Raw genomic sequence first — 13,485 nt, 5'->3', positions numbered from 1 at the left:
TCTCAAACAAGTGATCAAAATTTGCCCATTGCCTTTAGAAAAGGAGCAAGATAATGCACAAAAAGACCATTGTATCCCTTATCACACTACACCCTTTTCCAAAAGTTCTCTCCTACATACAAAGCATTTCTTGTCAATCTAACCCCATTACCATTCCTACTAGTTTGACTGAGGCATTATCTAATGAAAAATGGAAGCAAGCCATGAATGTGGAAATGCAAGCACTAGAAAAGAATAAAACTTGGGAGTTGGTTAAATTGCCCGAAGGAAAAAAAAACTATAGGATGCAAATGGGTCTATATAGTAAATACAAGGCGGATGGGTCAATTGAAAGGTATAAAGCGAGATTGGTAGCTAAGGGATATAGACAGACTTTTGGCATTGATTATTCTGAGACATTCGCACCAGTTATGAAAATGAATACAATTAAGGTAATTCTATCCTTAGCTACTAATCTTGGTTGGGAGTTGCATCAATTTGATGTAAAAAACGCATTTTTGCATGAAGAACTTGAAGAGGAGATCTACATGCATGTATGTTCCTTCTGGTTATAGAAAAAGGAACAAATCCCAATACGGTGTGTAAATTGAAAAAGGCACTATACGGTTTAAAACAATCTCCCCGAGCATGGTTTGGGAAATTTTCTAGAACTATGTTAGTTTTGGGATATAAACAAAGTCAAGGGGATCACACTTTGTTCGTGAAGTGTCACACCCCCAAACCAGAACGGCAGAAACGTTCGGGGGCGGAGGACGTCATGTAAGTATCACAACACATGCATTATAGTAATCAAAGTACAAACAACCATTGCATTAATAAGTATAAGTTTTACATAAGTGTTTAAACATTACATATTCACACAACAAAGTAGATACGATAGAAGACAAAAGACGCAACACGGTACTAGGCTGTCTTCTCAAAAGCTCCGAAAGTGTACCTGTCTATTGGATTCCTGAGAATACAAGTTATTTTGAAAGAGTAGATCAACATTTAAGCTGGTGAGTTCATAAGTATTTTAGTTATATAAAGTATACTTTAAGTTCTTGAAAAGTTCGTCAGTTCCTCCAGAAAATCCTATATTTTCTGATGTGATAAAATGATAACCACAATAGTTCCCTCTGCAATTGCTTAGTTTATACTAGTTATATATAACCTAATATCGAATGGATAGTTGAATGTGTGAATCTGCCCTAAGCCCACAACCAAACAAGGAACAGTAAGTAAGGTGGAAGTCACACATTCCACTGCCAATCGGATATTACTTATATATAACTCTATTGTATAAACTAAAGAATTATAGAATTTACCATTAAAAGTTCTTTATGTTATACCAGTTTTGAGAAAGTGGCTGATTACGTTCCAGAAAATCCTATATTTTCTGCTTTACAACTGATAAGTAGTTTTAATCCCATAAAACCGTTCTATTTAAGTGTTACTGTACTTATAATAAAGTTTAACATAATTTTAACTATCCATAAAATTATAAGAAGGATGTCTTCCTTCTTGTTGGTGAAAAGTGGTTTTAAATCCCCATAAAACTGTTCTGATAAGTAGTTTTAAATCCCCATAAAACCGTTCTGATAAGTAGTTTTAAATCCCCACAAAACTGTTCCGTTTTGATTATGGAAAATGATTACTACATTAGTATTTCTTAAAAAGAATAAACTACTGGTGAATAACTACCCTAATATTAACCTGGTTAATTAGGGTTTTAAAATGTGATAAAGTTGTAACCATGTTGGACTAGAATGAACACGACGACCTACTGGTGTCGAAACTGAATATGTAACATTTGTCACCCCATGGCTGGTCTGCCGGACTGTAGCTAGCAGTCGGGATGTGGGATTGTCGGTCTCGTATAGATCTATACACACAATGCACGCTCTCCCTCCACGAGACTCTGGTTACAAGAATGTAACATAGCAAGTATTGTTATGTCTTGAATACGTACCATCACATTTTACTTTGAGTAAAGATCGAATTATATCTTTTTCTTGATAAAGTAGTTTAGACCTCGTATACTTATCTAGAAAAATAGATTTCTCATTTGTTTCATAAATTATACCTATTATAATTTATACGTTCTATCTGATTAGCATGATCTCTCCTGAATGTATCCCTTTGCTCAACATGATACAAAGGTAATGATACCGACTGAAGTAACCTTTTATATTCCCATATGTATAATATATATAATTAAGAAGGAAACGACCTTCGGACAAATAACCTCACCTTAAACCACATCCAAACAAGGAAAAGGAGATAAGGCAACTCATTAGTCCTAAGCCCTTTAAGTCTTATTTATATATTTATAAATATATGAACATGATTTTAACAATTATAATATGAAGTAGTTTATACAACCTTTTCCAAAGTGTTTAACAGTATTAAAGAGTTTTAACAGTATTTCAAAAAGAGTTTACATGACTTAAAAAATTTAGCATGACTTTAAGTCATTTTGGAAGTATTTGGTAATCCTTAAAAGCATAAGGAAATCCTTTGTGTGATTGATATCACATACAATTATTAACACAATTTAGATTGTGTTCAACTTGTATTCCCCCCCCCCCCCCCCCCTTAAAAGCATTTAAAAACATTTAAAAGGTAGATTAAAGGGGTATGAACTCACCTGATTGTGAGTGATCTGGGAGGTAAGATAGATATAGGATGCTTGAGTTCACAATTGAAGTTACGAAGCACAGTTGGATCCTATAAGGCATATATTCACATATATGTGTATTCAATTAGTGGTTACAACTCTTAACTAGTATAGGAAACCACCTAAGATTGTAGGAAACACCCTAAATGAAGTGTTAGGCTCACAAATGGAAGCTTGGAAGGGGTTTCACGGCCACCCAAGGATGGGTTTGCGGCCTTATAGAGTTCACGACCTCATGAGGTTCACGGCCTCATGAGGTTCACGGCCTCATGAGGTGTTCACGGCCCAATGAATCTATGAAGGGTTCACGACCCTTATGAAGGGTTCACGGCCGTGATCCCTTCAAGTTCATGAAGGTGGTGATGAATCATTAAGAATCAAGACTAGGATCTAGTAACCTTTCAAGTATAACAAGTTTAAGGTTGAAACACTTACGTTTTTGGAGCTTTGGAGTGTTCACGGTCAAAGCTTTTTGAGAGAGAATGGGGTGTTCACGGTTGAGAGGAGGAGAAGTGAGGAGAAAAAGAGGTCACTCTTATATATATAGGAGGTGGTTCATGGCCGTGAACCTAGATTGCGGCTGTGAACACCTTGTGAGTGGTTTTCTGGTTCGAATTAATCCTCCCGATCTCAAGCTAACTCATCCTAGCATCCATACTTACATTACACTAGGCTCGGAAACTCTCAAACAGACCCTTAACAGTGCTAAAAGATAGCAGAAACTAGTCTGACTTCGATTGAATTGAATGATTTACAAGAAGAAAATAGCGGGGTGTTACATGAAGCACTCAAAAATAGGAAAGATAACAACCCTACCGGTTTATATGTATGATAACATCGTAACAGGAGATGATGAAATAGAGCAACAAGTCTTATGTCATTGTCTAGACAAAGAATTTGAGATCAAGACATTAGGAAGACTGAAGTATTTCCTTGGAATTGAAGTTGCCCATTCAAGAAAGGGAATTTTTACATCCCAACAGAAGTATACTATAGACTTACTCATGGAAACAGGTCAAGGTGCATGCAAACCAACTAGTACTCCTATAGACCCAAATCATAAACTGGGAAATGCATAAAAAGATTTAAGTGTAAACAAAGAAATGTATCAACGAATTATGGGGAAACTTATATATTTGTCTCATACCAGACCTGACATAGCTTATGTTGTAAGCATGGTCAGTCAGTTTATGCATAATCCAAAGGAAACCCATTTGCGAGCAACATATCGGATTTTACATTATTTCAAAGGAGCACTAGGGAAAGGGATCATGTAGCACCCGCTTCCTGGTATGTATTTTATTTTAGTAATTTTGCATTTTTGGCCTGGGACTCGGCGAGTTGAAGGCCCAACTCGCCGAGTAGAAGCGGGATGAGACGCGGGATTTAAGTGATGGACTCGTCGATTCGAGTCCCGGACTCGACGAGTAGACTCTGTCTGGACAAAACCCTAAACTGAGGGTTTGCACCCTATTTAAACAACCTTATACAGCCTCCATCGTCCCTTTATGCTCCCAGAAACCCTCTATAGAAAACCCTAGCCGTTGTTGAAGCAATCTAAGTCATTTTGGTGGATTTTGGTGTTGGTGGTCTTAAGAAGGAAGGAGAAGAGCTTGAGGAAACAAGAGGAGACCAGAGGGGTTCGAGTTTGTGCTTCATTTTCAGTCCTCAGAAGGTATAAAGTTGCTAACTTGCTTGTTCATTTGCTAGATCCCATTTTGTGGAGATTTAGGGTTTTTATAAGCCATTTTCGGTAGCCAACCATGAATGCAAGAATGGTTGGGGACAAGGCTTCGGATCTAGGTCCTTTGAGGGGTCACAAGGCAGAAAGTGGGTGCTTTTCGACCCAAGGAAGACTCCATGCAACCCAAGAGCTTGTTTTAGGACCTTTTGGACTCAAAGTCCCATGCATGCACGTAAAGTTTGTAACTTTACGTGCTAGAATGATTGTAGGAGCCTAGATCTATCTTTTGGTCATGAGTTGTACATCATAAATTAAGGATTTTGAGTGTGGACGTTACCGACTCGGCGAGTCCGTTCTTGGGACTCGACGAGTCCCAGGCTTTGAGTCCCATACCTGTTGAGGGTCAAAAGAACTCAGTTGGGTGTTAGAAGGGTTGTAGCAGTACAAGGAGGGTGACCCAACGCATTGGACTTAGGTTTAGACCTGGAATTCATAGGACTCGGCGAGTGCTAGAACAGACTCGGCGAGTCCAAGGCAATCTCCCAACCCTTGAAGATGAACTCGACGAGTTGTTCATACAACTCGGCGAGTCGAGGACAGGACGTATTCTTAGGATGAAGATGGACTCGACGAGTGTTCATACCGCTCGACGAGTCAGATGAAGGTTCATTTGAGGTTGTAAGGAGAACTCGTCGAGTCGTTGCTAAACTCGACGAGTAGGGACATGGAGGAGGACAGTTGAAGAGATAGGGACTCGACGAGTTGACGACCCAACTCGGCGAGTCGGGTCAAATGGAAGTTGACTTTGACGTTGACTTTGACTTTGACTTTGACTTTGACTTGGACTTGGTCAACAGTCGGAGATTCCCCCCCACAGATTATCAGCAGCTACTCGTTTGAGGTGAGTTTCCTTCCAGTATGAACGGGTCTAAGGCACCAAGGCCGGCCCGTATAGACGATATGTTAGTATCGGAGTGTGGGCGGAGCCCGTATCTCATAGTTGAGTTTGATTATGATATATGCTTGTATGATAGAATTGTTTATACTCGTTGTCTGTGTGATACTTGTATGTTATGGTTTAGTAGCTGAGTGTGGGCGAGGCCCGTATCTCAGAGATAGTGGAGTGTGGGCGAGGCCCGTATCTCCCAGCTAGCGGCGTGTGGGCGATGCCCGTATCTCCATGAGTGTGGGCGAGGCCCGTATCTCCTAGCTGTTCATTATAGGTGGATGGTATGTTGTATTATGGGGGAGCTCACTAAGCTTTGTGCTTACGGTTTTCAGTTTTGTTTCAGGTACCTCTTCATCGAAGGGGAAGGAGCCGGCGCGGTAGCTGCACATCATACACACACCCCAGATTCCGCACTATGAGTTTCCTTGGGATTGTGCTCTGACATTATCACTATTATGATTTGGATTTCAGACATTATACATAGTTTTATGAGATGTTATGATTTGACAATGTTTTTCCTCCGAATGTTTTAATTAAAGTAATCTCTAAAAATGAAATTTTTGGGCGTGAAAATTGAGCTGTTACAGATCATGTTTGAAAGAAAGAATTGTGTGACTCTTGAGGCGTACACCGATTCAAGCTATGCTACGTTATCAGTTGACAGTTGACAGTAGATCAATAACAGGGTATTGCACTCTCCTAGGAGGAAACCTTATGACACGGAGAACCAAGAAGCAAAGCGTGGTGGCACGATCTACTGTTGAAGCAGAATTTCAGGGAGCATGTCAGCTTCTCCGCTTGTCCCACCCTGGATTCTATGATTTCCAGGGCAAGGGAGAGAGAGATTGATCTAGAGCACATTGGTAAGAGGAAAGCTGAAGAGGGATTGGTGACTGGGGCTTCAGGGAAGAAGCCCAAGGGGCTAGATGAGAGGCCGAAAGGCCAGCCGGGACCGGGCCGCTGCAAGAAATGCGTCAGGTCTCATGAGGAAGCGTGCAGGATGGGATTGGCTGGCTGCTACAAATGCGGCAAGACGGGGCATTTCAGCAGGGATTGTACCGCCCCTGCACCCACTATTCCGACATCTGAGTTTTTGTGTTTCCACTGCAACCAGAGGGGCCACAAGAAGGCCAATTGCCCCCAGTTGTCAGCAGCAGCGCCAGTGAAGGCGCCAGCTCCAGCAACCCTGCGGATTACTGATGGCCGGCAGGGCAAGGCAGAGGCTCCAGTGGTGAGGAGTCGGGCTTTCCAGTTGACGACCGAGGAGGCACGCGCCGCACCCGATGTTTATTCGGGTATGATTCTTTCCCTCTGATTTATTTATATGATGTTTATGATATTGATATGCGCTCTGTTTAGGATCGTTCCATGTGAACGGTATCCCAGTTCAGGTATTGTTTGATTCGGGTGCTACCCGATCGTTTGTTTCTCTTGCGCTCAACAAGAGGTTTTCGGAGACGTCGGGCACGTTGGATTGTCCTCTAGAGGTCGAGATTGCGGACGACCGGTCAGTGCGAGCATCAGAGGTCTACCGAGATTGCGTCATGCGACTGTTTGAGGAGCGTTATCTGGTAAATCTGGTTCCCATACCTTTGCGGGGGAACAAGGTTATTATCGGTATGGATTGGCTAAGCCCCAATGGGGGCAGTGATTGACTGTACGCAGCAGTTGGTGCGAATCAGGACCCCAAGTGGGGGAGAGCTGGTGATTCAGGGCGAGAGGCCACAGCAAGGACCAGCTTTATGTTCAACAGCAAGGGCTAGGCGTTACCTTCAGCAGGGTTGCGCAGGATATGTCGCCTATGTCATGGATACCCGGGAGGCGAGTAAGGCGAGGGTGAGTGACGTTCCGGTGGTGCGAGACTACGCAGATATGTTCCCAGAGGAGCTTCCTGGGATACCCCCAGAGCGACAGGTGGAGTTCAGGATCAACCTAGTCCCTGGTGCGGCCCCGATAGCCAAGGCATTGTATCGGTTGGCTCCTCCTGAGATGCAGGAGTTGTCTACACAGCTGCAGGAGCTGTTAGGCAAGGGATTCATTAGACCGAGCAGTTCACCCTGGGGAGCCCCGATTCTGTTTGTAAAGAAGAAGGACGGGTCGCATCGGATGTGTATAGATTATAGGGAGCTGAACAAGGTAACGGTGAAGAACCGTTACCCACTCCCGAGGATTGATGACCTCTTTGACCAGCTACAGGGAGCATCTTGGTTCTCCAAGATTGATCTGCGATCAGGATATCATCAGATGAGGGTCAGAGAGGGGGATGTACAGAAGACTGCGTTCCGGACGCGCTATGACCACTATGAGTTCATGGTGATGCCTTTCGGGCTCACCAATGCTCATGCCGCGTTCATGGACCTCATGAACCGCGTGTGTAGACCGATGCTGGATCGGTCCGTGATAGTTTTCATTGACGACATCTTGGTCTATTCCAAGACGCAGGAGCAGCATGAGGAGCATCTGCGAGAGGTTTTGGATACTCTGAGGAGAGAGAGCTTGTACGCCAAGTTCTCCAAGTGTGAGTTCTGGTTGCGCGAGGTGCAGTTTCTTGGGCACCTTGTCAACCAGAACGGTATTCTGGTTGACCCGGCCAAGGTGGAGGCCGTGATGAGATGGGAGGTTCCGAAGTCTCCATCTGAGATTCAGAGTTTCCTGGGATTAGCCAGCTACTATCGGAGATTCATCCAGGATTTCTCCAAGATAGACGTACCCTTGACGTTGCTGACGAAGAAGGCCGTAGTCTTCCGTTGGGGGCCTGAGCAGCAGGTAGCGTTTGAGACACTGAGGCAGAGGTTGTGCGAGGCGCCGATCTTAGCCTTGCCAGAGGGCGTAGAGGATTTTGTTGTGTACTGCGACGCGTCTATTTCAGGTTTGGGCGCGATATTGATGCAGAGAGGGCATGTCATCACCTACGCTTCGAGGCAGCTGAAGCCTCACGAGGCGAACTACCCGACGCATGATTTGGAGCTGGGGGCTGTGGTATTCGCCCTCAAGATTTGGCGTCATTACCTCTATGGGGTCCGTTGTACCATTTACACGGACCATAAGAGCCTGAGGTATCTCATGGACCAGCCAAATCTAAATATGAGGCAGCGTCGGTGGCTCGATGTGGTAAAGGATTATGATTGTGAGATCCTCTACCACCCGGGGAAGGCCAACGTTGTGGCCGACGCGCTTAGCCGCATGGCAGTGCCGATCAGGGATACCTGCATGAGGATGACCGTGGTTACTCCACTGTTGGAGCAGATTCGAGAGGCCCAACAGGAGGCCATGAAGGAGGAACATCGGAAGAGTGAGCGGACTGTAGTCCAGGTTTCCTCCTTCGACTATGATAGCCGAGGGTTATTGACTCTTCACCGTAGGGTGTGGGTCCCTTATCATGGAGGTGTGCGCCAGACCCTGATGGAGGAGGCGCACAAATCTCGATTCTCCATTCATCCCGGGGCGACGAAGATGTATAGGGATCTTCGTTTGGACTATTGGTGGCCTTGCATGAAGCGGGATGTGGCATGGTACGCGGAGCGGTGCTTGACCTGCAGGAAGGTCAAGGCCGAGCATCAGAGACCACATGGAAAGATGCAGCCGTTGGATATCCCGCTGTGGAAGTGGGAAGACATCACGATGGATTTTATCACAAAGCTTCCCAGGACCGCGCGGGGTAGTGGCTTCGATTTGGGTCATCGTCGATCGATTGACCAAGAGCGCCAATTTTATTCCAATTCAGGAGAGCATCTCGGCCGAGAAATTGGCCGACATCTACATCAGGGAGGTGGTGGCACGGCACGGGGTGCCAGTTTCGGTGATTTCAGACAGGGATGTGCGGTTTACTTCCAGGTTTTGGAAGAAGTTTCATGACGAGTTGGGTACTCGTCTGCATTTCAGCACCGCCTTTCACCCGCAGACGGATGGCCAGAGCGAGCGGACCATCCAGACTCTGGAAGATATGCTGCGGGCGTGTGTGTTAGATTTTGGTGGTAGTTGGGATACTTACCTTCCGTTGGCTGAGTTCTCCTACAACAACAGCTACCACGCGAGTATTGACCGTCCTCCCTTTGAGATGTTATACGGGAGGAAGTGCAGGACCCCGATATGCTGGGGCGAGGTTGGCCAGAGGGTCATGGGGAGCACCGAGGTGGTGCTCAAGACGACAGAAAGAATTCAGCAGGTCAGGAGCAGACTTCAGACTGCACAGAGTCGGCAGAAAAGTTATGTCGATAAGCGTCGTTCAGACCTGGAGTTCCAGGTCGGGGATATGGTTCTCCTGAAGGTGTCGCCATGGAAGGGCGTCATCCGATTCAGGAAACGGGGCAAGTTGGGTCCCAGGTATATTGGACCCTTCAGGGTTATAGCCCGGGTGGGCAAGGTGGCATATAGGTTGGATCTGCCAGCCGAACTCAGTCAGATTCATAACACTTTTCACGTCTCCCAGTTATGGAAATGTTTGGCGGACGACTCGGCAGTGGTACCATTAGAGGATATTCAGGTCGATGACAGCCTGAATTACATTGAGCGGCCTGTAGCGATTCTCGACCGGAAGTCGAAGGATCTGAGGAACAAGAGGGTGGAGCTCGTGAAGGTGCAATGGCAGCACCGGAAGGGCTCGGAATGGACCTGGAAGCCAGTGGATGAGATGATGGAGCATTACCCGGAGCTATTCCAGGATCGAGCAGCAGACTTCGAGGACGAAGTCTAAAATAAGTGGGGGAGATTTGTAGCACCCGCTTCCTGGTATGTATTTTATTTTAGTAATTTTGCATTTTTGGCCTGGGACTCGGCGAGTTGAAGGCCCAACTCGCCGAGTAGAAGCGGGATGAGACGCGGGATTTAAGTGATGGACTCGTCGAGTCGAGTCCCGGACTCGACGAGTAGACTCTGTCTGGACAAAACCCTAAACTGAGGGTTTGCACCCTATTTAAACAACCTTATACAGCCTCCATCGTCCCTTTATGCTCCCAGAAACCCTCTATAGAAAACCCTAGCCGTTGTTGAAGCAATCTAAGTCATTTTGGTGGATTTTGGTGTTGGTGGTCTTAAGAAGGAAGGAGAAGAGCTTGAAGAAACAAGAGGAGACCAGAGGGGTTCGAGTTTGTGCTTCATTTTCAGTCCTCAGAAGGTATAAAGTTGCTAACTTGCTTGTTCATTTGCTAGATCCCATTTTGTGGAGATTTAGGGCTTTTATAAGCCATTTTAGGTAGCCAACCATGAATGTAAGCATGGTTGGGGACAAGGCTTCGGATCTAGGTCCTTTGAGGGGTCACAAGGCAGAAAGTGGGTGCTTTTCCACCCAAGGAAGACTCCATGCAACCCAGGAGCTTGTTTTAGGACCTTTTGGACTCAAAGTCCCATGCATGCACGTAAAGTTTGTAACTTTACGTGCTAGAACGATTGTAGGAGCCTAGATCTATCTTTTGGTCATGAGTTGTACATCAGAAATCGAGGATTTTGAGTGTGGACGTTACCGAGTCGGCGAGTCCGTTCTTGGGACTCGACGAGTCCCGGGCTTTGAGTCCCATACCCGTTGAGGGTCAAAAGAACTCAGTTGGGTGTTAGAAGGGTTGTAGCAGGACAAGGAGGGTGACCCAACGCGTTGGACTTAGTTTTAGACCTGGAATTCATAGGACTCGGCGAGTGCTAGAACAGACTCGGCGAGTCCAAGGCAATCTCCCAACCCTTGAAGATGAACTCGACGAGTTGTTCATACAACTCGGCGAGTCGAGGACAGGACGTATTCTTAGGATGAAGATGGACTCGACGAGTGTTCATACCGCTCGGCTAGTCAGATGAAGGTTCATTTGAGGTTGTAAGGAGAACTCGTCGAGTCGTTGCTAAACTCGACGAGTAGGGACATGGAGGAGGACAGTTGAAGAGAGAGGGACTCGACGAGTTGACGACCCAACTCGACGAGTCGGGTCAAATGGAAGTTGACTTTGACGTTGACTTTGACTTTGACTTTGACTTGGACTTGGTCTGGGGTAAAATAGTCATTTTACCCTAAAGGGTAGATACCAGATTCTGATTAAGTGTTTTGTGAGGAATATAGCCGGAGGATTTCCGGAGCAGCAGCAGTCGGAGATTCCCCCGCACAGATTATCAACAGCTACTCGTTTGAGGTGAGTTTGCTTCCAGTAGGAACAGGTCTAAGGCACCAAGGTCGGCCCGTATAGACGATATGTTAGTATCGGAGTGTGGGCGGAGCCCGTATCTCATAGTTGAGTTTGATTATGATATATGCTTGTATGATAGAATTGTTTATACTCGTTGTCTGTGTGATACTTGTATGTTATGGTTTAGTAGCTGAGTGTGGGCGAGACCCGTATCTCAGAGATAGTGGAGTGTGGGCGAGGCCCGTATCTCCCAGCTAGCGGCGTGTGGGCGAGGCCCGTATCTCCATGAGTGTGGGCGAGACCCGTATCTCCTAGCTATTCATTATAGGTGGATGGTATGTGGTATTATGGGGGAGCTCACTAAGCTTTGTGCTTACGGTTTTCAGTTTTGTTTCAGGTACCTCTTCATCGAAGGGGAAGGAGCCGGCGCGGTAGCTGCACATCATACACACACCCCAGATTCCGCAGTATGAGTTTCCTTGGGATTGTGCTCTGACATTATCACTATTATGATTTGGATTTCAGACATTATACATAGTTTTATGAGATGTTATGATTTGACAATGTTTTTCCTCCGAATGTTTTAATTAAAGTAATCTCTAAAAATGAAATTTTTGGGTGTGAAAATTGGGCTGTTACAGATCATGTTTGAAAGAAACAATTGTGTGACTCTTGAGGCGTACACCGATTCAAGCTATGCTACGTTATCAGTTGACAGTTGACAGTAGATCAATAACAGGGTATTGCACTCTCCTAGGAGGAAACCTTATGACACGGAGAACCAAGAAGTAAAGTGTGGTGGCACGATCTACTGTTGAAGCAGAATTTCAGGGAATGGCACACAGTATATGTGAGCTATTATGGCTGAAAATTATCCTTGAAGATCTAAGGATCAACTGGGAGGGACCAATGAAGTTGTATTGTGACAATAAGTTTGCAATAAACATAGCTCACAATCCAGTTCAGCATGATCGGACAAAGCATGTTAAAGTTGACAGACATTTTGTCAAGGACAAGTTAGACAGTGGCTTAAACTATATCCTATTTGTGCCTACTCATAAACAACTAGTAGATGTCTTCACTAAAGGGCTAAGTACACCAATGTTTGAAAGAATCTTATCCAAGTTGGGAATGGGATCCCACTCACCTGAGGAGGAGTGTGGGAAAATGTAAATTATTTTTGTATTTATTGTAGGAAAGATGGTAGCTAATTATAATCTTAATTGTAGGTAATCCCTAATATCAAGGGATTCCATAGAATATTTTCCTTTTCTCGATTTGCCTTGTGTATTTATTTTGTACACTTCTCAATCAATACATACAGAAAAACCTTAAATCTATTAATAGCACTTTCATGAAATTTGTAATTTATTCCATTTAGAAAAAATTTAAAATTTAGAAGTACCTATTTGACCATCAGTTTTAGCCTACACAACGGTTCCACGAATTCTGCATACTACACTGCTTCTCAAAAGTTGTGAACATCTTGGATTTTGGTAAAGAAAAAAACCATTTAGTTTTGGTTTTTATGATTGATTTGCATGAAAAACTACGCTCATATGGGTTAGTTCTGTTAGTGTACGTAGAGGGAGTGATATTGGTAATGGTGTGTTGGTTTGTGGGAAATTGAAAGTTGAAACTATCTTTATCTTGTCCATCAGTTGAATCTGTTTGCCAAGTGGTTACCTTCTTTTTGTAAGTTTTGTCAAAATAAATTTAAATTGCTTGAGATGTGGCAAGTTAAGGTTGTTCACTTCACTTGTCTGAATTTGATTTTAATTGTGTCTAAATAACTCACCTCCCTGTTTGATTAGTTCCTTCAGTATTGATGCTTCATCCTCATTTTCATGCTCCAAGGTATATATATATATATATATATATATATATATATATATATATATATATATATATATATATATATATATATATATACATTTGTTTTTTGTTCTTCTTTTACATTCAAAACTTTGAGATGAAACAGTTATAATTAATGCATTTCCTTTTTAAGGCTGAAACAGGAGGTTTCAAGACGTATATATAGTTTATACGTTATAGATGATTGTGCCATGTCAGCTTACACATAACAATT

The 13,485-nt window shown here is 44.1% G+C and overlaps 1 long non-coding RNA gene across 1 annotated transcript; it reads left to right on the top strand.

The window, feature by feature from the left end:
• Nucleotides 1–301: 301 nt before the first annotated feature.
• On the top strand, nt 302–12,722 carry LOC145112937 (uncharacterized). Its single transcript, XR_013710696.1, has 3 exons — nt 302–998; nt 5,636–6,587; nt 11,794–12,722. It is a non-coding gene; the product is annotated as an uncharacterized LOC145112937 (long non-coding RNA).
• The last annotated feature ends 763 nt before the right edge of the window (nt 12,723–13,485 follow it).

The sequence above is a fragment of the Lactuca virosa genome, chromosome 5 (genome assembly GCF_052849685.1).
Source record: "Lactuca virosa cultivar CGN04683 chromosome 5, Lactuca_virosa_CGN04683_v6, whole genome shotgun sequence".
Lineage (NCBI taxonomy): Eukaryota > Viridiplantae > Streptophyta > Magnoliopsida > Asterales > Asteraceae > Lactuca > Lactuca virosa.
This window is presented reverse-complemented; position numbering and strand designations above follow the sequence as displayed.